Source organism: Octopus bimaculoides, chromosome 2 (assembly GCF_046866305.1).
Source record: "Octopus bimaculoides isolate indiv1 chromosome 2, ASM4686630v1, whole genome shotgun sequence".
In the NCBI taxonomy this organism is placed as follows: Eukaryota; Metazoa; Mollusca; class Cephalopoda; order Octopoda; family Octopodidae; genus Octopus; species Octopus bimaculoides.
The window spans coordinates 178772747-178800246 of record NC_142929.1 but is presented as its reverse complement, the minus strand read 5'-3'; the positions used below and the strand labels follow the sequence as shown (position 1 = coordinate 178800246).

The 27500-nt window shown below is 35.2% G+C and overlaps 1 long non-coding RNA gene across 1 annotated transcript in view; it reads right to left on the bottom strand.

The window, feature by feature from the left end:
• The window catches only part of LOC149137297 (uncharacterized), a 192177-nt gene that overhangs the window by 143279 nt on the left and 21398 nt on the right, over window positions 1-27500 (bottom strand). The window contains exons 3-5 of the long non-coding RNA XR_016240829.1: window positions 26406-26502; window positions 25463-25583; window positions 25061-25179 (exon numbers count right to left, since the gene is read on the bottom strand). This is a non-coding gene — a long non-coding RNA (uncharacterized LOC149137297). The remainder of the gene's footprint in view (window positions 1-25060; window positions 25180-25462; window positions 25584-26405; window positions 26503-27500) is intronic.

Sequence of the window (27500 nt, the reverse complement as noted above, 5' to 3'; positions counted from 1 at the left end):
TTCAAGGCATGCATTGATCATTCACTGAATACTACTACTACTACTACTACTACTACTACTACTACTACTACTACTACTACTACTACTTACTGCTTCTGCTGCTGCTGCTGCCACTACTACTACTACTACTACTACTACTACTACTACTACTACTACTGCTGCTGCTGCTGCTGCTGCTACTACTACTACTACTACTACTTACTACTGCTGCTGCAGCTGCTACTACTACTACTACTACTACTACTACTACTACTACTACTACTACTACTACAACTACCAATAATAATAATAATAACAACAACAACAACAACAATAATTGTAATAATAATAATAATAATAATAATAATAATAACAATAATAATAATAATAATAAATATATGGTACCCTAGGCATAACACCTACATGAACTTCTAACTTGTTGTCTCTTGAGGTCCCTGGGTGATACTTGGATCCAACTTGTACAAATGCAAAACAAAAGTCAAACATAAAATAATAATAATTAATTCGTTTTATTGGCCACAAGTGCTAATATCAATTAAAAACATATAAGGACAAAGACAGGACGAAGGTTACAAAATGTTTTGTCCGAAAAGGTAGGAAAGTTCGTCTAAACAGAGGAAGAAAACGGAGAAAGATATAATAAATAAATAGATAAATAAATAGATAAATAAATAAGTAGAACTCCCAAAGGAGGAGGCGCTTCGAAAAAGGAAAGGTTACAAGTGGAAAAACCCATAAAACCACGGGAGCCTGGTCAGAAAAAATAAGAAAGGGGTATAGAGCCCTTTCTCCTTTTACATTACCTTTTTTTTTTTTCTACAAGTGTATTCTCAGAATTGGTCCGTTTATACTGGTCATTCTTCCAACAGTCACCCATCTTTCAACTGGACTGATTAGGAATTGCAAATAATGAGGATCTTCCTGATTTGCCGGGCGCCATTCTTTATTTATGTTTTATTTAGTGTGTTTTGTTTTAAATACATATTTTACCTGTGAATTTGCGTGTGTAAACTGGGAATGCATACAATGAGTTTCTCTGCCCTAGGTGTAATAATAAGTAATTTCTACCATAAGCACATCACCAGAATTTTTTCGGATGCGGGCTATTTGATTACATCAACCCTAATGATCGACTGCCGTTTATCTTATCGACTCCGAAATGATGAAAGGCAAAGGCGACCATGGTGGCATTCTAACACGAAACGTAAAGCAGGAAGAAATGCTGTCCCACATGCTAACTATTTTGCAGCTCACCGCCTTAATAATTATCCTTTCTAAAATAAGAACAAATCCTGAAATTTTAGTAGAGGAGCTAATCGATTATATCGACCCTTGTATTCAATTGGGGTTTATTCATCCAGAATGGAAGAATGCCAAAGTGGACCTTGGCAGAATTTGAACTCAGAATGTAAAGAAAAACGAAATACCGCTAAGCATTTTGTTTCGCGTTCGAAGAATACTGTCAGCTTGCCGCCATAATAATACTAAGAGGAATGATGACAGAGATGATAATTTTTATTTGGCTGAGGTTCATTAGACGAGTGGGTGCATCACGAGGACAGTTAACAATTTGTGTGGGAGTTTTCACGAAAGGTGTGTAGGAAGAAAGAGAAAGGATGGAGAAATGAGATCAAAGTATACATGGTCTACAAAATATGTGAATGCTTGAATGATGCAGTAATCCTGATACATGAGAAACTCCATTTAAGACCAATCAATAAACTCACATCCTAGGAAACCTTGACCACTAACGGTGCGAGCCCTTACTCAGCTGCTGTTCTTTCATCTACAGGAATTTCGCTTAGAGTTGAACTATTCATCCTAACCATGACTGCCACAGTTACACACCATTCTAAAAATTCACTGAGACACAACACCTTCCTCTATACCCTCACATTCAATTTCAAGTGAAACTGAAAAGAGTCGTTGTTGATTTGATCGAAGTGGAAGGCAGCCGCATCCTCCACACAACCTTGTTCGTCATAGCCACTAAACTTAGGAACACCGTTTGCCTCACCTAATTAAAGCTGAGTGGTGGGGTGTTTCTCTCGATACACGCAGGTGACAATAGGATTCATCTTACTCACAACACCCGCTGTTCGACTTATCTCCACAAGTCAGCAATGCCCGAGCAACCAATAGTACGTGCAGTATGGCTTCATTGCTCTGTGCGCATGTCGGACAGTCGCGCCAGGCAGCACTTCTGTCCTTGTGAAATTTATCTCAAACTACCAGTTCCCTTCAGTAGACAGCTTGATCTTTCTAGAAGCTATCCATTGTGGTACTCGGCCCGAAAATCCTTCGAAACAGACCAGCTTCTTCATCCTTGACGCTTAGTCTTTCTCGAAGAACGTCATCACCTTTATTTCCAAGCAGATCTCTATATATTGTACACATAGCGCCCTCACTAACTCGTAGAGAGCAGTGAAAGCCTGGTGAGAGCCTGGTGAGAGCAAGGGGTATAGGAATAAAGAACAGACCGTCAACACAGGTATTTTACCGCTCGAAGAGAGAAATGAATGTTTTGAACTCTGAATGCAAAAGAGTACAATTAAATACTTCTACGGGTTTTCTTCAGCTTTCTGCATCTATTCGCTATTGATCTACTTATGAAATCTAACATTAGCCTGAAACGAACAAATTTAGAGGACGTGTAAATGATGTAGTGCAATCGATTTGAAGAGCAACTTAACATGTCTAATACTAAGGGATATAAGCGCAGAAATTAAATTAATGTAATTTTATACCAGAACACATGCAATCTACCGCATTTTCAATACTGCCACATTTTTTACAGTTAATCCATTTTAGCTTTCACATAAGTCTGCATATGTTGGAGGGATGGCGTCATCAATTAAATTGTCTTAGGTACCCGAATGGCACATGTTTACTCAATAACGGAAAGAGATCAGGTCACGTCAACTTGGGCAAAGACACAGTAAAAGCGATAAAGTTACGCAAATTTATTTTACCGACATTTTACTGTTTCTGTCATCGAATGCCTTCAGCGGCATTCAAAATCAAAACAAATTAAGCGTAACTAAATACCTGTGTCATTTTCTTCGCCACGCTGATGATTCTGCCAATCTATCACACTAAGATAATATTGAGAATAATAGTAAACATTATTAACATCATTTTTCAGAATGGCACATGACAACAAATCACGAGAATGGGCACGGTGGGTTCAGTTGACTCGAATCTATGAGGAGTATCTATGAGGAGTATCTGAGGAGTACTAAATTCATTTACACTGACAAAATCCTTCTCGGTAAATTTTTAACTCAACATGAGAAAGAAAGCAATTATATACAGAAATATCTTCCTTTCCTGCCATAAACTCGTATATGATTTTTATCTCCACTAAGTGACAATAGCTGCCAATAGGAGTTGAGTTTACGACAAATCTTGTGTGTAACGCACTTTGTTTTCCAGTTTAAAAAAATTCCTATTATCTACACTGAAAATGCATTGGGAGAAAATCTATAACATCCTAGTATCTCATATACCATCATAATATAATGCAAATTATATATAGAGAACGACTACTATATCGCATTTTTCCTCAGCACTTGAATACAGATTGTCCGATTCTGTATTTCATGACATTGAAGTCGGGTGGAATAAAAACCAGATATTTTCTAAGAACAATTCAAAAACAACTACAACTTTGTAGTACCAGTGTAAGATCTAAATAAATCTATGCAGTGAATAAATACTTTTCTCTAAGTCTCAAGCCGCATACTAAATGGATTACGATTAGATACTTTGCACATTCAACAGAGTTTATAATAGAAAGCAATTATTACATTCGTAATTTTCGCAGGTGCTATAAAATGAGGTTACAAATCGCACCTGCAAACTAATTTTGATTCCTACTTCATACGATTTTTATTTTTACTCATATTACTAATTATGTATCTAATCCTGTGTAGGAACGTCAAAATTTTGTTTCTAACAATCGACACTCTTAATACTTAATGCTCAATATCGAAGTGAAAAATATCTATAATAACCGACAATCTAAATTTCCGTTCATGTAATACGAATTACACGTTCTCATCTAGCTTCTTTTTCTTATCTTATTTGTTTTGCTCTTCTATATTTTTTTAATTCTATTTCCCCGTCTAACCTCTCTCCTTTTTTTTCTCACATGTTCCGTGCCACAAACAGTAATAAGTGCTACTAAACAATTTAGTACAATTCACCCAGTTTCAACCAAATTTTTGCACTCTCCTATCTTTCATGAATCAATAAAACAATTTAACATTTATAAATACCGAGCAACAGACGGGAAAAAAATGTAACTAATTTCCTACCAATGAATGTTATCAAGCGGTTAATCAGTATCGCTATTTGTAATTTTTACTCTATAATACCCCCTCCCTCTCTATCGTTGCGTTCATTCCTCACTCACAATTTCTCTAATTCTCTTCTATAGATCTCACAAACACTTCTCTCTCTCTCTCTCTCTCTTTCCCCGCCCTCCTCCCACCAATTATTTCATTTTGCTATGTATTATAAATTAGAAAAAAAATGCTTACGCAATGACACTGGAACCCTTACGTAAACCTATTATACAATTGAAGAAATATCTGAGTTGTGATTTTTTTTTTCTTTTCAGTACTGATTAATTAAATAGCAAGTGGAATAGTGTGTACTGACCGAGGTGATTTTAAATCATTTAATTACAAAACTGCTTAATTAAAATCTTCCAAAAGCCTCTGAACAGTATAAAATTTAAAACAATTTTTCATTTTCCTGCAAATGTTACGGTTTGTGCAAGTAAAACGATACCATTTTTTCAATGGTAGTGGCAAGAACGACAGCGATGTGCAGTAATTTTATCGTAAGTGGAGTTCTAATACGATCGTTTTAATTTCAAATTCCATTGAGATTTGCCCTTAAGTTTTGGGAACTGCTGCATTATTTAATTTGTTATGCAACTTCAGACGTTGCTGCTTTGTCACATCGTAAGAAATCCCACATTCAAAGTAATACTTTAAGCAGAGACCTCGGAAATGAAAATATATATATCTTCATGATCCAGTTTTAATTTCCAGCTAGTTCATGATCCAGTTTTAATTTCCTGTCAGTTGCAAAGCTTTTCATTTATAATACTATTGACCATTGCACACTTATAAAAAATAAATATCTTCATTTGTTTTCTGTGAAACAACATTCCTGTTACAATCCCAGCAAAGGAAACATCTATACACTGGACAATCTAGAAATGCACTCAAATTTCCCTGAAAATACAGAACAATGTATTTGATATATTCGATAAAGTGTTTCTAGATTCCAATTATCTTGTAAAAAAGGATGTGTGGTCATGTGTGGAATGCCTTGAAGAAATATAGGATCAATCAGAGCTGAGTGGAGGTTAAATCATAGCTTTGCAGTTTCAGCAAGTTAATTGCAGCTAGTGTATTCATGGTTCTGAGTACAGATTAAAGAGATAACATCCCATTGCCTTACTCTCCTACTTGGGTGAAATTGATAATGCCTCCAGAGAATTTCAGGGATATTATAAAGGCTTACTTGCTATTGTAAATATTTCGGATTTCTTTTGTCTTATTCATGGATTTTGTGTGGACACAGCAGCAGTAGTAGTAATAGTAGTAGAGGTAGTAGTAGGAGTAGTATTAGTAGTAGTAGTAGCAGTAGCAGCAGCAGCAGTAAAATTATTGAAGGGGAGGCGTAAAACGATAGTTTGATAGGTAAAAACGGTACCAGTGAAGCAGATGATGCAATTTATAATCATCGGACTGTCAAATGGCGCTCATGTTCTGTATGTTAAATGCTTTTTTCATTATCTCCACGCCACACTTCAGTTTTAAGCAATGGAATTGACAGAAACTATGGTAATTTTTCGTCTAGGACTCTTTTAATTGTAAAACACGATCCGCTAGAACCGAAATTTTATGGAATGCCACTATACACAACATAGGTATATCAGGGTATTTCTCCTGACAAGAGAATTTAACTCAAAACAGCATGCGGGCGAATCACTTACTAATTTTACAATGCATAATGTATCTAACGTCTTGCACTAGCTGCTTACTATTCTGCTTACTATTCATTCAGAATTATTGGCATCAATGGCGGAGAGGAAGGCATTGAAGTAAAAGTATGCGAACCACCGACTTCCAGATTGCTTGTGTATTACTCATCATTAGCAGCACGGTCACTTACAAAAAGGAGCGTCATAAATTGAATTACTTCATTCTGCTGTTTTAATTAATGATTGCGTGGTATTTCATTTGTTACTTCTGCACTCTCTCACTCATATTGACATTCGCACACATAAACACACCTTTGTCACTTTCTCCATCACTAATTCATTGCCCACTCCTCGTATGCACTCCACAGATTTAGTGCACTAGAAAAGTACACGATTTGCACTTACTTCATTATTCATCAGAGCTTGTTTTGTTTCCGTATCAGATAAACCAGCTTGCACTAAAAATTATTTGGTATTTGATAATTCGCATTGATTATTCATACCTAATCAGTGTACAAAATACTTTTAAAGGTAGTCAATTGGTCCACAGTTCTTTTTCTGGCGTAACTAATCAGTTTATTATTCCTTGATCAAATACACAACCAGCCTATCTATCATTCTTTCTCTCAATGTATGTATGTATGTATGTATGTATGTATCTGTCTGTCTATCTTTTATCCTTAACGTTATATACATATAAAGAAAGATATGCATAAATATTTATGCCTTTGAAAATTTGTGAATAAGAACAATTGTTAGTTTATTACCAACTTCAAGAATTTACTATATTTTGAATATGTTGATACGGGACTAGAAAACTAATTGAAGAAGACTACTGTGTAATTCTGCAGAAGTGCCGAAATGTGTATCTTGTGATTGGAACTGAATGTAGTTTTGGACAAGACACTTAATACATAAAAAAAGGAGTTGGATTACTCAACTGTGACAAATTCCTTCAAGTTGGAGCATCACACCACAGTTAACAATACATTACCTTCTATAAATATTAACAGCTCCTTTGTTAGGTTGCTGTCCTGAAGTTGCCATGCTCTGGATGACATAACCAAGTCTTGACTATACTTAGGGATTAATAAATACAGAAACGCAACAGTACGTCGCGCACCATCATATCACAATTATGGTGAGAAAGGACAGCACAGGACAGTAAGTAAAGGAAATACAGAAGCCAGACATCCGAATGGTGGTCGTGCGTGGGCAATACAGGTGAATTTGAAGGAACTGCTCTTGTTTCCAATAGGTATTACAGCATGAAAACAGCACCCTTAAATTGTGGAGTTATATTACATGATAAGAGGTACCTTGATTCTGGAGTTGATAGTGTCTTGGGAATGTAAGATGAAGTATGCAGTATGCATACTGAAAGATCTCAAATCTGTAGACCGATAGTAGCCATAGTTTTAATACAAGTGGGATATCATGGATTCATAGCTATATCAACAACTGTCGTACAAACTTTTATCTCCAAATAAAAAAGCAGAGTAGTTCTTCTCAAACTAGAGTGGGTAACAGCAGTTTTACATCACAGATATGGCAGAGGCATATTCTAAAAACGGTATAAAACTAAATCCTTAGCAATCTGCGCATAGTTGCAGCATTGCTAAATATTTCTTAAAAACAAGACATGCTGTTGCCTGTTTCTTCTCAAAGCTCGTTTCTCCAGCGTTCACCACTTCACCTCGTTATGGCTCAACTGCCCTCACCATTTGCTTTTAATGTTTTGTTCTTACTGTCCTGTTTTTGTTACCACTTTAACTCTCCGCAAAAATCCCAAATTTTATTTAATTTGCTTTGCGGGAAGGACTGTTTTAACGAAGCCGCGTCTTGTTCCTACCTTCGAGACGCGGAGTAGATAAAACAGGAGACAACTGATGAAGAGAATGTTCTTCATGTTGCCTATTTCGTTTCTCTATTTGTTTCTTTCGTTGTTCGAAAAGAAAAAAAATTCGTTTTCCATGTTTTTATTTTTATGTTCTCCTTTCTCATATGTGTATGTATATGTGGGTGTATATATATATGTGTCCTCCTCATGTATAATAACAATAATAACTGATTCATTTGTGTGCACCTATGGACATTTGTGTATGAACATTTTAATGTACATATTTGTATTTATGTATTTATGTTTATTTATGTATATCTATGTATATGTTAAAGTATGCATATATATGTGGGTTTTACGGTTTTATATTTTTATATTTTTACATTTTTAACTTAACATTATGAACTCTATAAAATCTCTGAAGAGGACTAGAGATTCATCCATGTACCTCTATTCCATCTATTTCATCTATTAATTACTTCCGTCTACTGGAGTGATAAAGATAGAATGAGGCATGTCACCACTCGACGGAAACAGCTGTAAGTCATTATCCCATTTTCTGTCCCGATATGTCTTTTTTTTAATTACTGATATGAAATAATATTCAGATGCTGTTGTGTATTGTTATTATTGTCCTAGTAAACAAATAAACAAGTAAATTGACACAATACAATGTCTGCAAGTTGATAAATACCCCCCCCCCCCATTTTCTTATTGCCATATATAAATTAATGGTAAAATATCTTTTTACCCGCATCTATCTATTGCACTTGATAATGTAATTTCCATGCAATAAAAAAACACTAGTGTAATAATAATTTGGTATTCTTCCAGCAGTATATTGGATAGATATTATTCCTTAGTGGGTTGGATTCACAACCCCTAACTTTTTTGTATTTATATATATATATATATATATATATATATATATATATATATATATATATATATATATATATTTATTTATATATTTACATATAACACGTATATTTTGAATATGCAGAGAAATTTTTCTTTGTCGAATATTAAGAGAATGATGCAAAATATTAATTATGTCAGTTGATGTATCATGCTCAATTAATTTTAATTAGCCATTCAACTACTAATACTAATTTAGGTTTTGTAAGTTTTCGAAATATGAATATTTGAGAAATTGCTTGAAGCATTGCGAGAAATGACATACTATTTACAAAGACTTAATTTTCTATTTATGAATACATGCATCTCCCTTTTCTGTGTACGTCCGAAGGAAACAAGAATATAATTGGAATGTCAAAATAAATATTAGTTGGAAAGCAAGCTTCACGGGAATAAAAGAAGTAGTATGTGCGAAATGGAACAAATTTAAGGGTTTCTAAACGTCAAAACGTCTTAGTTACTGGGAATAATGCAAGAACGTACATGTGAATATATGGTTATATTACCTGTGTGTATCAATTCATAAGTAGGAGTAAAAAGATGAAGGGAACTTATATATTCAAAAATATATATGTGAATATTAGGTTTATGTTGAGAGTGTTCATATACGTAATGAGGGCAAGCCGAGCACTGAATTCAAACCAACTTTTTTAGGATGTAATGAATATGACTGTTTTCGGTTGTGCAAAAAACATATTTATTGCTTCCGCTTATGTAAATCTCAATATTTCTCTGAGCTTAAATTTGGTATTTTAATTAGAAGCGTCTCTTAACATTAACCACACAAATTCAAAAATTTGTACTTTCCGATGCAAGCAAAAGGGAAGTGATTTCAATAATTCTGAGCTATTTTGATTTCGATCAATTCTTTGGTGCATTTGAACAACGTCAAGATTTGTTTTGTTGGAAAATTCTTCATTTGCATGCTTTGATGTACTCAATTATTTTATGCCTTCATAAGAAAAAGAAAATTAAACTAAACTCATGGAAAAATAGAAATTGGATAAAGTTTAAACATACGTTTCGTCTCTCAGTAATAAATGCCCCTGTATATATGTTTGCGTGTCTTTAATAAAGCAATGTCTGTATATATATAGATATATGTATTGTATACACACACACACATTCATAAACCGACAGGGGAGATAACCGTTCCAAAAGCAAACTAGATTTCTGGACTAAATTAATTTCACCTGTAAAATTGCATGTTAGTAGTGACTACTCCATCGCCGAATGGTTTGGCAAAATCCCGACTGTCAGTATATACATTTATCATATAAATTTATGGCTGAGTTAGCGAAATGCTAGTGTAAAAATTATAAAATAACGAAGGCAGCTATACGCCATATAAAACCAAAAAGGGAAAATTCAAGTGTCACTAATGGTGAGGGTGCTGAATAGCATTTATATTGCTCGAAATAAAAGTTAAAACCCTTAGAGCTGCAAGAAAGCACATTTTCATATGTCAACAGGGGGGATAACCATCATATAAGCGAAACTAGATCACTAGACTAGACTAGTTTCGCCTGGAAAATTAAAAGCCTACCCGCACCTTTAAATATTTTAAGTATAGTAAACAACCACTATAATAGCTCCTAAACTAGGACCAATCTAATTTACCCCCTCTATTGTTGTCCCAATATTCGATCGGTCTGCCAATTTGTTTTCGAGTTCTTCTAGTCTCAGTTCCTTTTACCTTTACTTTCTAACCGCTCTTACATGGTATGCTGTATTGAAAGAACTAACCATTCTATCTGTGGTGTATCCAGTATTATGAAGTAGCATAGATATCTTACCAAGAAGTAGCAGTCTGGACACCCTAGCCAGTTCTTTTCCAATTCTACTAGGTAAGTAAGCCTTATACCAAGATACAGTTATTTGTGCTGCGCTTGTTAAACAATAGATAGAACATTATCCAGTTCTCTTACCCGTGGCTATTGTCTGGAGTTGCTATATTATCTAATTAAATCATATCAATGCCGCCAGCAACATTGCATATTGTGAATCATTAGACTGCTCCCTACTGCTGGCTTTCTTTGGTATCCGATCTGGTATTTCCTGTAATTAGGTTTAGCTTATAATATAGCTCCATCCTTCTTTAAAGTTCTTCATGATAAATAGTACTCTACTATCAATACCAGCTTTTCCCTCTCCAGGCTAACATATCCTGATATTACAAGTAGTCACCTCTCATCCAATAGACATTTTCGTATCTAAAACAACACCCTACATCTTTCTTCGGATCCTTTTTAAAACGGGGGCCACATTTTTCATTAATGTTTTACGTAGTGTTTTTTGTACCGAAAGACTTTCAAACTTCGTATACTTATCTATTTTGTGTTGTAGAACAGAAAAATATTGTTGTATTCGAATGTATTTCATGTAAAAAATTGTCTTATTTCGATAATTTCAACCAATCACTGACGTCCATTCAGCTGATATACATTAAGTGCCGACTACATAAACAAACGATTCTTCGTTTTATTTGCTTTTTTCATTTTAAATTTGCTTTAACCCTAGCCCTAACCCTAACCCTAACCCTAACCCTACGGTTAGGGTTAGGGTTAGAGTTAGGGTTAGGGTTAGGGTTAATTGTTTCAGAATCGTTTGTTTATGTAGTCGGCACTTAATGTATATCGGCTGAATGGACGTCAGTGATTGGTTGAAATTACAGAAATACGACAACTTTAACATGGAATAATTTATGGATTTCTTTTTTTTTTAAGAAGACTAAGAGAAAAAGATGTTTTATATGACACATTCTACCAGTGTTCCAAGTTTCAAAGTGTTTCGTTAATGAAAAATGTGGCCCCCGTTTTAAAAAAGATCCCTTTCTTCTTCACACTTAACATTACAATTCCATAAATAAAAGTTACATCTTATTATTCGATTGCCTTCGTACCCTCACCCAACTTTCAGCCAATATCCACAGAATACCCCTATATTCTGTGTATCTCTGTCGTCCTCCTTTTGTTCTTTAGCCTTAACTAGCGAATCCTAAACCCCGACTCTATACCTAATTGGCTTGTATGCTTTTATTTTTCTTCAGCCCTACTTTTGTTTTCTTTATTCTTTCTTTCTTCGTTCTTAATTTATATTAGGTCCACTCCTTGCTACCCACTGCTCTAAGTCTAAAATGATAAAATATCCCCTACACCCTACTGCAGCCTACTTAAGAACCAGTCTAGCAGACTTCTCTCTCAGCTGACCTTAGATATCATATTACACACTTTCAAGGAGCTATATGCTTAAGCTCCACCACCAACTTTGTTGGTCATTCTCCCATTTCATAGTTGGCATCCACAGACTTCAGCTACATCCCTGCTGAATTCTTAGGATATTTTTTGTTTCTAAAATTACGTTTCATCTGATGATTACACTTTTTTGTAATGGAGTAATGTTCTCATTCTTCTATCAAAAAGATACGTAAGAAACAGCTGTAATAAGATGACAGTTATCCATCGTATGTTATTATTCATTTGATTATAATGCACCAAGAGGATTTGAGACTTCTCGAACACCCTAGAGTATACCAACAACGTACTCTTCAAAGTAACGCGTGATTTGGACAAGCTCCTAGGCGCTACACACTCATAGGGTTTATTTTCTCTGTATACACAACCAGAATACCCTATTTGATACATACCAAACATACGCCGGAACGACAGGTTTATCCAACTCTACCTGGTGCATATCTTTTCAAGTACCTGATTCTATCTGAATGCTTATTTTACTATATATATATATATGGGGTGGGGTTTGTGAGTATCAAGCAAGGCTAGAGATGGGAGCGATGACCTCCCTTGCAAATGGTATACGAACATAAACTGTGTCGATAGCCAGCTGGAAAAGATGTTTTCCTGGGACTATAACAACAGTAACACCGTCCTTAATAGGACTGCCACATTCTGTTGGCATATAGACATTACTATACATACATACATATATATATATATATATATATATATATATATATATATATATATATATATATATATATATATACTTGGAAACGGATGCGTGGCTTTTGATCATATAATAATATAAATAATATATAAATATATGCATATATCCATACATATATGTACATGCCTACATCTATATGTATACATACATGCATATATGGGTACAGGAAATCACAAAAAAAACCTTAAACACAATGAGAATCGAAAACATAAGGACGAAAACAGAAAACGAACTGTTTTCGAACAACGAAAAAAAAAACAAACAAACAGAAAAACGAAACATGCAACATAAAGTATATTTCTCTTCATCGGTTGTCCGTGTGCCATCTACTCGGCGTTCCGAAGACAAGGCCAATATGCGACTTCGTTGGAACAGGCCTCGTTGCTTCAATTCTATGACCAGTGTTTGTGAATAAGTTCTATAAGATCCTGTAGTTCTCATTCTCTGTCACAACCTCTCTTTCGTGTTCATATTGCTTTCCTGTTATTTCGAAGTAACACACTCACATAACATCCCAGTATAATCTTTTAATTACACAGTCATTCCTGCATTTATATTCTTTTTCATACTGAGTTTTGTTGACCCTTGCCTTTAACAAATTCGTCCTGAAGACTTGTTTCTTGAGCATCTATGTTTAGTCTCTTTGCTAGCGACAGTGAGCGTTCTTTCTAATATTCTCGGTTTGTGGCATTAATTGTCCATGTAATTTACCTCTTCCCATCTGCTCGCTATGTTGTTCTTCCTTTTCTTCTTTAATGTACCTACTCTTTCAGTTAATTTTTGGGCCACAAGTTGCTGATAGTATTCTTTCTTTACCTCGCACAACATATTTTTTCAATCCAAATATCGTAGTACTAACGGTGTTACCTGGTTAGAAGAACTAGAAAGCTGCTCACAAATCGTAACTCTCGACACCTTAAAGGAATAAAGTAATACCAATAGACTATACCTTTAGAATGACGTTATTGGAGATATTATTATTAGCACGCTGGGCGTAATGCTTAGTGGTATTTCACCTGTTGCTACGTTCTGAGTTCAAATTCCGCCGAGGCCGACTTTGCATTTCATCCATTCAGGATGCTCTCTACGATGATTCCCCCACTACTTTTGCTCCTAGTCAGCAATGCACATATCGTCAGCCAGGAAGGGGCATACTCAACCGATTCAGGTCAAACAACAGACAAGCGAATGTGTGGTTCTGAGTAGAATATTTACTGTAGCCCATCTTTTATACCAAAACAAAACATGTACATGATAGCACTTCCAATCAGTTAAGATCAGAAGCCATGAGAGACAGTGGCTGGTGCTGCATCAGGGCACTTATTAATATTCGGTGAGGTGGCAGAATCGTTAGCAGATCGTGCAAAATGCTTAGCGGTATTTCGTTTGTCTTTACGTTCGAGTTCAAATTCCGCCGAGGTTGACTTCGCCTTTCATCCTTTCAACTGATAAATTAAGTACCATTTTAGTACTGGGGTCGGTGTAATCGATTATACCTCCTCACAAAATTTCAGGCCTTCTGCTTATAGCAGAAATTATTATTATTATTATTATTAAGGCGGTGACTGGTAGAATAATTAGCACGCTGGCAGAATATTTAGCGACATTTCCTCTGTCTGCATGTTCAGAGTTCATATTCCGCCGATGTCGACTTTGCCTTTCATTCTTTCAAGGTCGATTTAAGAACCAGTGAAACACCAGTGTAATCGACAAGACCCCTCCATCGAAAATTTGAGGCCTTGTGCCTGCAGCAGAAAGGATTATTAAGAATAATCCTTTAAAACATGTACATGATAGCACTTCCAGTTATTACTACTAATGTTTGTTTTCTATTGAATTCCCATTGCACTTATATCAGCACCTATTTACTCCTGTTGCTCCTGCAATATTGCTTTTCGTGAATAGGAAGTTGTTTAATTTACATAGCATTTATGTTCAGAGTTCATTTGTTGTCTTTTCTGTGCTGTTCTGCTGCCGTTTGTGACTAGTTTTATAGCACGAAGTCCTGAGTTTGCAAAACATGCACTGGGTGAGTTGTTTAACTGAACTGAAATCAAAATGATTTCCTCCGGAAAATTAGTTCCGCTGCTGAATGTGAGCAGTGCTTAAAACTAAAACTGGACTTAGTTTACGACGGAAATAATTTTGATTTACACCGTGTTTTGCTACAATAAATTGTTATTGCAAATGCTTTGTAAATTCGCAAATGGTTATTCATAACATTCGAAAATTATATTATTTCCTTGTGAAGGAAATAGAAGAGAAAAACATGATATAAGAGGAGGCGCAGGAAGATGATCTGAAACTAAAATGAACTATATGGATGTAATATCATCAAAACGATCGATAATTGGTCAATACCAATTCTGTAACTTTTGATGTGTCGTCAGAAAATGAACTGAGAAAAATAGATAAAAGTTGTTACTGTCGTGCGAATATTACAACTATCAGGAAAAGAGGGACCTGCAAGACTAGTCCAGGTACGAATTTCCGTAAACTTGGTAATTATTGAAGTAGAGAATTGTATTTTGAAAAAATGAAGAGAAGTTTGCGAGAGTAAGTAGAGGGAGCAATGTTGAATGCATAGAAATAGAACATAATTATTTTTTAAAAAAGCATGATATGAAGAAAATCTGCAAAAAATTAGGGTGCATAACTTTTTTGCTATAACGGATGTTAGAGAAGTAGATGAAACGAAGGGGATGAAATTAAAGGGAATTAGAAAAGAATTTTCATAATGACTGTACAACAGCCACTAAGAAGAGCAATAATTTCTGGTGATATTTATATGTGTGCAAAATAGATTTTTCTCTCAAACGAAGAATCTGCGAATGTTGACAGATGTGCCACGAAGTCCATAGAAACCATTTGCGTCGGTATGAAAAATCGAAGGTTCGAGAATAAAATCATAAAATGTAGCGGAAGCTGAAGACAGTAATATGCAAACAAATACAACTGAGGTACTTCAGAGTTGAAAATAAGTTTTAATACAAAATTCTCTCATACGGCATCAGTTATTCTAGATGGTCCATCCGATATGAAAGTTATGCAGAAATAAAAGAAGGAAAACAATAAAAAGAATGAAATGGCAGGAAGAGTTAAGGAACCTACAAAACACAATCCTGCAAAAGTAGAGATTCAGATTGAGAACTTGAATTGAAGGGGATTATCCGGATGACAGGAAAAGTCCTTGCAAAAGAAGTTTGAAAAAAAATGTTTGAATGTATAAAGGTTTGAAGATGAAAATGGTACATTTGTTGTTCAGTGATTTTTATAGGAGAACTAAAGCATTAGAGTGGAATTAATCTCAGTATGACGTCACAGCAAATCAGCCAAATTCTTCATTGTCAGTGCTGCTTACATTGGTGGAATACTCAAATGAAATGGACTTGGCGTTTATTATAAATCTGTAGATAATTACTATTGTCTAAACATTTGCGGACGTGTCGATCATTCGACTAAGATATTCTCCATTTTGCTTCTACACACACACACACACACACACACACACACACACACACACACACACACACACACACACACAAATTGACTTCAAATTTTGACACAAGGGCCGTAAGTTCGGGGGAGTAGGTAAGTCGATTACATCGACCACAATGCTCAGTTGGTACTCATAAATGTATGTATCAATATATAAAACTTGTTTTAGTGGATAGCTTCCTATTAGGTTATGAACTCAAATCCGCTGCTATTTTAACAGTTTTGCTATGGCGATATAACCCGTGGGAGCAGTATATACAGTAGATCGTTTTGAAAGGTTAGTATCTTAGTTTGGATAAAGAGATTATCTCCCCTTTACTTAAAACCATGAAAGTGAAGATTTTTGAGTTTCTTGGATTTCTTAAGTAATTTTACTTTTACATGTATTTATAAATAAATGTGATTATGTTACGTTCGTGTGCATCTTTAATTTAATTTCTGGTATGTAACTCCAATATTATTTCTCATGTATACATGTATATATTATTTCTCATGTATAATGAAGCAATAGATATGCTAATTGCGAGGACATAAGATTTTATTGATTTATTCTAGTGGTCTATTTTTCTTGTGGTTGCTCTTGAGAAATTTTGTATTAAATCATTATAATTCTATGCTTCCATTTATACTAAACAATTTCTGTTGTTTTGTCGTTGAATATTTGCAAATTTGTATATGCATCTGATTATGTATCTTCGTGGAAATTTGTGAGTGTGTGTACTATTACTGATGATATATATATATATATATATATATATATATATATATATATATATATATATATATATATATATATATTTAAGTATGTGTGTGATTAACTATAAGAATGTAAATTTCTTAACAACAGTAGCTAATTTATTTTGTGAGTCTCTTCAAATATTTGAATCCATGGAGTTGTGCCCCTTCCTTCATATCAATGTGAATACTGCCATAAGTATAAATACAGTCATATATAAATACAGTCATATATATATATATATATATATATATATATATATATATATATATATATATATATATATATATATATATATATATATATATATATATATATATATATATGCATGCGCAGGCGTGTGGTAAGAAGCTTGCTACCCAACCACATGGTTCCGGGTTCACTCCAACTGCGTGGCAACTCGAGCAAGTGTCTTCTAGTATAGCCTCGGGTCGACCAAAGCATTGTATGTGGGCTTTGTAGACCGAAACTGAAAGAAGCTCGTCATATATATATATATATATATATATATATATATATATATATATATATATATATATATATATATGTGTGTGTGTGTGTGTATATATGTGTGTGTGTGTGGGTATTTGCCTTTGATCGCCTCTATCGCCTGACAACAGATGTTGGTGTATTTACGTCCCCATAACTTCACAGTTCGGCAAAAGAGACCGATGGATTGAGTATTAGGTTTACAAAAAATACGCCCAGGCCTCGATTTGTTCGACTAAATGCGGTGCTCCACCATGGCCACATTCAAATGACTGAAACAAGTAAAAGAAAAAGAACGTATATAAATATATATGTATGCGTGTGTGTGTGTGTGTGTGTGTGTGTGTGTGTATGCATGCCAGGTAATTACGAGAAAGCTTGTGTATATTTGTTATGTAAGGTGTAAAATGCGCTGTAGTAAATGTTCTGTAGTGATAAATTTCAGTCTCACTCGATACTAAGTTCACACCTAATTGACACTGGTGTTACTTTCATTAATTGTATTAAGTGTTTGTAAATACTAAGTATTAGTCAATCGATAACACATGTTATCTATCTAATGAAATGTAAAACTACAAAAAAGAGGAACATCATACATATTATGACAGGTATGGTAGGCTAGCAAATCGTTAATTGATCGGAAAGACATTGGCTGCTACATTCGTTCATAAACTATACCCCTTGTGGCCAAATCCAACAAAGCTTAAGTTTTACTATCATCTTCACAGGGTTGATAAAATATATACCTATCAAGAACTGGCGTCGATTTAATCAACTAACCATTCCCACTTCCTACATGTGTGATCCTAAATTACATGTTTATTGTGTGTATCAACATCAACATCATCATCATTATTATTATTATTATTATTATTATTATTATTATTATTATTATTATTATTATTATTATTATTAAGGTGGAAACTGCGAGAATCATTAACACGTCGAGCAAAATGCTTCGCGGCATTTCGTCCGTCTTCACGTTCTGAGTTCAAATTCCGCCAAGGTTGACTTTACCTCTCATCCTTCAGTGTTCGATAAAATAAGTACCAGTCAAGTACTGGGGTCGATGTAATCGACTACCCCCTCTTCTAAAATATCGGGCCTTGTGCCTACATTGGAAAGGATTATTACAAAATATAAGCCGACGAGCTGGAAAAAATGCTAAAATGCTTAGTGATGTTTTGCCCGTCTTTTTGTGGTGAGTTCAAATGCCGCCAAGGTACTCTGTGCCTTTTATCGTTTTAGTGTCGATAAAAAAAGTAGTAGTTAAGCGATGGGATTGATGTGATCGACTTCCCCCTATCTCGAAATTCTCGGTCCATGGTCAAAATTTGAAAATGAATATTGTAATAATCATAAAGGCTGCGTACATGCAGAATCATTACTGTTCCAGAAATAAAACCTCCCCAAATTTCATGCCCGGTGTCTATAGTAGACATGATCCTTAGAAAAATATATTCGTTGCATTATCTGTTTCAAAATACGAGATGTATCATAAATGTCCCAGACAGGTTCTGTAGCGCGCCAACAGATGACAGCACATGGTTGCGTTCGCAATGACAGATAGCATTGGCCTCCATGAGGTAATGTGCCGAGTGACATTGCTGTGTTTACTACGCAAGTCGTGAAATTTGTGTTTTTGTGATCATGTGTATGCTGTAGTATACGATTTTTTGTCATGGACAAGAAGTTAGAACAAAGCGCCTGCAGAAAATTTTATGTTAAACTTGGTAAGTTTGCTACAGAGACACTGACCATACTCAGCAACCTTATGGTGAGGAAGCAATGGGTCAGACGCAATGTTTCGAGTGGTACGGGCACACGACAAAGCTGTAGATCTATTAAGATTATACTCCTCGTTTTTTTTTCGTTATTTGCGGTATTGTGCATCGAGAATTTGTTCCTCGGGGCCAGATCTTCAACCGAGAGTTCTAGTGCGAAGTATTGAGACTTTTGAGAGAGGACATTTGTCGAAAGCGACCGGTTCTGTGCGGTGCGAAGAATTGGATTCTTCACGTTGACAACGTCCATTGTCAGCGAGCTCTTCCCACTCGTAGGTTTCTCGCCAAAAACAACATCGTATCGTTTCCGCACTCACCCTGTTCGCCAGATTTAGCGAACTTACATCTCCTCCCCAAGATGAAAATGGAAGTCAAAGATTACCGTTTTAGCACCGTTTTCGAGGTGATCTAGAGCGAATCACAGAAGGTGTTCGATTCGCTTACAGAAAATAACTTCCAGGTCGGCTTCCAAAAGTGGCAGGGACGCTGGGACCGGTGTATTGCTGCGCAAGGTGGCTATTTTGAAGTAGATGATGTTAAAACTTAGATCAATAAGTTATTTTTTATTAAACATAACTACTCCTGGAAGTTTTAGACACCACCTCGTAAAATTAATGATTCGCGTTTAAAAAGAAATATGTACTATTTATCTCACCTGTCCGTTAAATTATAGACAATATTATAGATGTCGTGTTGTAACATTTGCAAAATATTATTTTTCCGTAAAATTACTTTCGAGATTAAACAAAAGAAGTTGGTAACATAGTAGAATATTCCAAGCATTAAACAATTAACCCAGTAAATTATCTCAATATTGGAAAGCGTTTATGATTTTTGATTTGAATTGATAATTAAAATGAATATCATTGAAATTACCCCAAGAAAATGACTTATGCAACTTATCTCATCATTATTAAACCTTGTCTCTAAATTAACATAATACGAGATTAGGATGGTTTAAATATTTGACAATTATAAATATTTCACTTTAATTTACTCTTGCAGAAGTAGGCAGGGCTGAGATAATACTGCGGCAATGTATCTCACATTTAGGTTTACACCGATACAGGTGTTACATTATATACGTTGTAAATAATGTTGAAATTTAGATCAGTGTATCATATATAAGTATATGTATCAAAACATAAATAGACAGCGAGTTGGCTGAATCGGTAGCACGGTGGGCAGAACGCTTCACGGGATTTTGTCCGTCCTATAGGCCACAGTTCAAGTTCCACTGTGGTCGACTTTGATTTTCATCCATTCAAAGTCGACGAAATAAGTGCTAGTTGAAAACTAGAGACGATTACATCGACATAACCTTTTACCTGAACTTGCTGGCCTTGAGCCCATATTTGAAATCAATATATTAAAACACAAAGGAAATTGATAAAAGGATTTATGGAACTTAACTAACATCATTGCAAATTAACATAAAACATTAAGTTCTTTCAGTTGAAAAATATTCGCCGGGGAACATGTTCTTCGACATTTTCTCAGACTAAATAGAAAGATAAAGCTTGTATTCTATTTAAAGTGTATCTTATGAAAATAACCACAACTTACAGCAATCAGATGCTAAGATTTCTAGCTTTAATGCTCTTCTTACAGAAGATCAAAGTAATCTAATTGGCTTAGTTCAACTCATCATTGTACCACGTTCCCAACACCTTGAATATCTAAAGGGTTATACACTTCAATATCATATATAATCATTGCGTGTGAGCTTATCGATTTTGTCAACATGGTTCAGAAATAGCATAGAAAACGTTTTCTGTTTGAGAAAGGAGTATAAATTAGCTTAAGCATTTTTGCGAGTTGTATCAGCTTACGTTGTCATACACACTTTTATCACTTAGACTATAAGCATAATTACAAGAAAAATCTATAAACAGAAAAAAGTAGGGTCTCAGAAGTGTCGGCTGCATATTTATGTGTGTGTGTTTGAGTGCGTGTGCGTGCAGTGAGTAGTGGGTGGGGTTAACCCTTGTGGCTCTTATCAAATACTATGACCCCAGGATAGTAGCTGACAGCAAATACAAATACGATTCGTACATTTAAATGATAGCGATAAACCCAATACGTATTTTAAAACTCTTTCCCTTAAATTGCTACAGTAAACACGACCAGACTTTGGTCTCATAATGCCATCTCTGGAAAATCGTGGCTTGCAACTTAACACTATCAATTGGCAACACAAATATTAATATATTGCTAGTGATGCTGTCAAACTAAGTAGGTAACAATACGCACATTGCGATGTCACGAAGTACTTTTGGTAATATGTTTTCATTTTAGTGGCTTCATCTGAGTAAGAGTGCAAAGTATATTTTTACAGCAGGCTAGAGCTTTCATTTGTTATCAGTTTTAATCTTTACCCTAATTATTTTTTCAATATCATAAGCTCACCTTAAATACCACCCCATCTTCTAGGAAGCTTCGATTAAAATCCTATTCTCTACAACACCAAACTTGGGATCTGTAATTGCCTCTTCCAAGAGCGAAAACTACGGCTCCTTTTTGTGGGAACAACAAACTATCCACCTGGATGTCATCCTCACCCGCCAGATACTAATACTATGAGCCGCAGGAATCTTATCCTTTTGTATAATAGCAACCCTGCTACTATATCCCCTATTATCAGCTACTTTACCACATGTAGCAGTGGTGATGCCCTCTCCGGCCCCATACTGGTAACGGTAACACCAGTCCTACTTGGAGGATAATGGATCATATGAATCGGATCAGAATAGGTATTGATCCTAAGCCCACCTCTAGTGGAAAAACCTGAGTTTGCTGGACCTTCCAACTGTGTGTGTTAGATGCTCGTTTTACGCCACATTGTCACACATATATAGGTCGAAAATAACCACCAGATCCATCAGGCTAGAGTCTAAATTGCCGGAACTGTTGATTTCAAGCGCCACTACCGGGATCACATGAATTCATTATCAAAGAACACCTCTAGATTCTCTTCCTCCTTAGTTACATACACAACCCTTAAGTCCCACAATATTTCCTATACCTTACTCTGGTCCCGAGCTTTTGAGGCTTCCGCCTGTAATACTAACCATCGTGTTTGTAAGTTGTGTTGCAGAGAAACATTCCTGACCTTCGTCATGATAACACCGAGTTACTCGATCGGTTCTTTGGTGTAACCTTCTCGTGTAAGCACAAATTTTATTCCATCTTTGCCCATTACGTAAAGTCGTTATGGTTTCTCTTATTTATGGCTAAACCGTTACTTATTACTTAGCTAGGTTTGCAACATTTTCTTTCTATTCTCTCCTTGCAGCTTTCTCCCTATTTCAGCATACCTTCTTCTTCTGCTACCACACCTGAATTCCTTTAGTTAATTACTTTTCCCTTCCTGTCTCTTTGCATTTCCAACTACCATCCCTAATTGATTAAAAGTCTGCCTATTAAGCTTTCTGATCAACATTGACGTATCCTTTCACCACAGTAACCTTGATTTTACTTTCTTCTATCTTCTCTCCGTTTTAGCTATTCTAGCTCTATTCACACCACCCCTGTGTCATTGAAGTCCTCCTCCCACTCCATGCTTTACATTACTTCTACCTCTGTTCACTCTTTCAACGCCTCTTATATCCACCCTTTCCCTACTCTTGGCTCTTTTTCTCTCTTTTCTCTCAATTCAATCTCTAAGTCTCCTGCGCTACTATACAAGATTCCTTTGCCAATTATTTCTTGATGAAAGAGTCGACTTAATATGTAACCAGTAAATAGTTACACAAAGAGTAACACCTCTGTGTGACTATTTACTAGTTGCATAACCAAGGTTTTTGCACATTTCATCTGCACATTATGAACTCTACATCTGTAGAGTTAAGTAACTATGTATTCTCTTCTTAGTGTTCCGAAATGTTTGTGCTCTATATACGTCTGTTTGCACAGATACGTATATGTATATATGTGGGATTTTTATGAATACATGTAGTTATATGCATTTATGTATATCCATGCGCATCTATATGCATATATATGTTATAAGTACAGTGTACATTTAAACACATAAGAGGTATCCGTCACAGGATTCCTGACACGCTAGAAGGAACAGCCAATATCCAAACCACATATATGTATATAAGTGTCAAGCTCAGTTGTGTTTGTTCATGTTGAAATTCCAATGAATGAGCCTTTGATCTAGGTTAGAAAGCGGCTCTGTCTCTATTGGCAAGAAATCCTGAAATATAATTGAACGACGACATGCATACATACATACACACTTGTACACACATGCATATGTACATGCATACTCACACACACGCATGCATGCTTACATACATACATACATACATACATACATACATACATACATACATGCAGGCATACATACATACATACATACATACATATCTTGCTATTGACAATGGTGCAGATTTTGTAGGGATAAAAATATCAGCGATTTGAACTGCTAGAGTTAGCACGGGTTCTCTGAAGATCTTGTAAACCTCGGTGAAAGCAAAGTTATCATAATCGATGCCAGATAAAAAATAAATGGACAGTGTCTCGTGGGAGAATACCCAAGAAATCTTACTTGGTTACTGGGCCCACTTGTCTCTCACTTTCGGATAGAACGGATGGTTTATCTTAGAAGACAACACGAGAGGAGTCTACCCTTCCCGCACAACATAAATCATTTCCAATATATCGTATGGTTTCAATATGACTGCCATGTGTAACATCTTGTAACTTATAGAACTTCTCGGTATTACATCTAATTATAACCATTTAGGTGACAGAATACTTGTTATTTCTTTAATCCTCTTCTTTCAGGTGATCCACAGTATACTTACTAAGCTTTTATGACATAGGGGTCTGCAAACAGCCTGAAATAACAATCAACACTCTTTCAAATTATAAATAAGCAAGTGTGTTTCCCATCAGATATTATATTCCCACAGTATATTTCTTTTACATTTACAGCAGAAATAAAACCGTACAATATAGTTGTTTCTGACTTTATGTCTCCATATCTGCATTCAACTAGAATTGTTTGTGGCATACATGTCTCTTAGTCATGGCAATTGTATATATATCTTACCAGTATGTGATACTCGGTAAATTGATTAATGTTAATCAAAGGAATAAAAGTGTTCCTGCCACTTATAATTAAAATTTTACTTCAAAAAGTGTGTTTAACTCGTATATACTATATATCATGACTGGAGTTTTGTATTTTATCAAAGCACTAGCAATATATAAATTAATTCAATAATCAGTTACTTAACGAATTAGAATTTCACTATTCCCTATCAGAAGAGAGTACATCGGTATTCTTCGAATTTCATACATTATTATCATTATTATTATTATTATTATTATTATCATTATTATTATTATTATTATTATTATCATTATTATTATTATTATTATTAGTAGTAGTTGTTGTTGTTGTTGTTGATGTTGTAGCTGCTCTTGTTGCTTCCTGCGGTCACAGCTGAAGGCGCTGTATTGTACGCTAAATGGTATTCCTTACTTTAATACAACTTTCGGCAGAGACAACTGAATCAACTACATTTATATTGCATCGAAACCTATTTGATCGACCTTATAGATATATTTTCACTTCACTTATGATCCTGATAGCTATGAAAATGTACAAATGCTACATCCAATTATAAAAATCACGTAAAACTTTTGTGAAGTATTTGTAGGTAAATAAAACCAAGAATAGTTGATTGCTATGTAACACAATGTTTCTCAACTAGTGTGCTATTAACCATAGCGTGCACAGAAACGATAATATAAAGAAATTCATATAACACAAATGTTTCGGAAAATGTCTAGAAGCTGTTACTTACCTTCACATTCTAAGTTCAAATCTCAAGTTGATGGGAGTTGGTTTCCATAATTTTCCTGAGATGACTCAATAATTATAATTAAAATATGCTATACGTGTTCACACATTCATAATCTACTCCTAAAAATGCGTCACAAAGTACAAAAGTAGAAAGTACAAAGTACAAAAATGCATGACAAAGTACAAATCCAATAATAGTAAATTAGAGTAACAGGTGTTAAACAGGTTTGTTTCACGTTACGAAAGTCAACTTATTTTTGCATCGATTTCTGTTATAAATTGAGAACAAAATATTTATATAATCACATAAAAATAATTTTTAAATAGACAAAACAGTATATAAAAATGAAAGGAAATACATAGGATAAATAAGAGCGAAGTTATATGTAGAGTTCGTACTCACCACAAAGTATGCTGGTGGCTGTACGATGAGAAGTGATTTCATGAAAGTAGGAAGAAGGCTACTGTCTGCCTTTACCATGTAAATCTTCATCAGCATCTGCTTGAGGCTTCACTTTCTACATCTCAATATAGGAAATGGGGTTATTATAAATGCCTCCTATAAGTTAAGGTTAAATTCACGATAGATTTACCGATCTTTCTATAGAAGTATCAACTTTTTAGCTATATTTTGTCTACTCAAGTACAATAGAACCGGTAGAGCGCTTATCATTGCTTAACATTCACATCGCATTACACCAACCTGTATCAGTACGTTATTACACACACACACACACACACACACACACAAATACACACGCACACACACACACACTTTAACATGCACAGTGACAGACACGCACGCACGCACACACATAGCGAATATAATACAATAGGCATATGTATCTATCTCTCCCTCCCCTTCTCTCTATGTCTGTCTATCACCCCCTCTCTCTCTCTCTCTCTCTCTCTATATATATATATATATATGTATATATATGTAGTGCTTCTGCACAGTTTCTCTCTCCTGAAATTCATTCACAAACATTTGCTCTATTTGGAACTACAGATGAAGCTACATATTGAAGGTTTTGTCTGGTGAGATTGAACGCCGAAACAAGTGATTTCAAAACAAAAAAAATATTAATCTCAAAATAGTGCACCTGTAATATCAATACATATATAATGTTTATATGAATTAAACAATTGACCAAGATGCGCCTCAGATATTTCACGCAATATAGAACTTTAGTGTTAGGCTTCCTCATGGCAAACTGATGGTTCAGTGACTACCTCATCAGCAAGTATTAAACTAAAAGCAGTTACAGAATTACTCCACAATAGATAACATTTGTTCAGTTCAGGCTTGGTGTGTATAATTCAATTATTATATCTAGATTACTTACAAATTAAGCACTTCGTCCGTTCGTCGTCTTCTAATGTATTCATATACCAATTCATTAAGATTAGAGTGCTGCATATTATTCAGGTATATACCGTTCTCTGATAAAGAAATTTTATTAGAATATTTAATAACAAGGAAACAGCAGATGATAGATAAAGAAGAAAAGGAAAAAAAGTGTGGGGCAGTTAAGCAGCTGAAGGTGGAGAGGTGGGGGCATATACCTCAAAACAAATGATGTGTTGAGCCCCGCCCCGCTGAAATGACCACGATGGTGTTGTTGCGGAGAAAGGTCATCGATACTCAATGCAACAGCCACTCCGATTCGCGGGGCCCATTTCTCAGACGGGTCGCCGTTATACCTATTTTGCAGAGGAAATCAGTGGTAGTAGGGTGCCTAGAACACTTGACATCTCGACGGAGACCACACAAACAGATAGCGACCGGCGAGGTACCTGCATTCATTGATTTTTCTTTTGTCCACGTTACGAGCAGTGACCCTAGGGTTTCCAGCTGGTGCTGCTGGTACCGGAAAACGAACGTGTCACTGTGTATTGTCTTAATTTCAAAACTGAAAAGGAGAATATCACTTACATTCACATTTCCTTGCGTGGTTAGATTTTCGTATAACTATCACGCATTTTCTTTAAGTGGGATATATCAAGTTTATTCTGAAAACATTTTGAATTTACATAGACATAATATCATCGTAATAACTACGTATTGTGGAATTGTGTACTCTCGAAGATGAAATATATTATCTCGATGAATATTGTACTTCCACGATTCAGTTGCATCAATCCTATATCTGCGCGTATGAATGTGTGCTTGAGTGCGCGCGTGAGTGTATATATATATATATATATATATATATATATATATATATATATATATATATATATATATATATGTATGTATATATCGTGGCACTCCTCCGGTTACGACAACGAGGGTTCCAGCTCTTCCTAACCGCCTGCTCGTGTACCCTTAACGTGGTTCTCAGGGAGATTCAACGTGACACAGAGTATTACAAGGCTGGCCCTTTGAAATGCAGGTACAGCAGAAACAGGAAGAAAGAGTGAGAGAAAGTTGTGGTCAA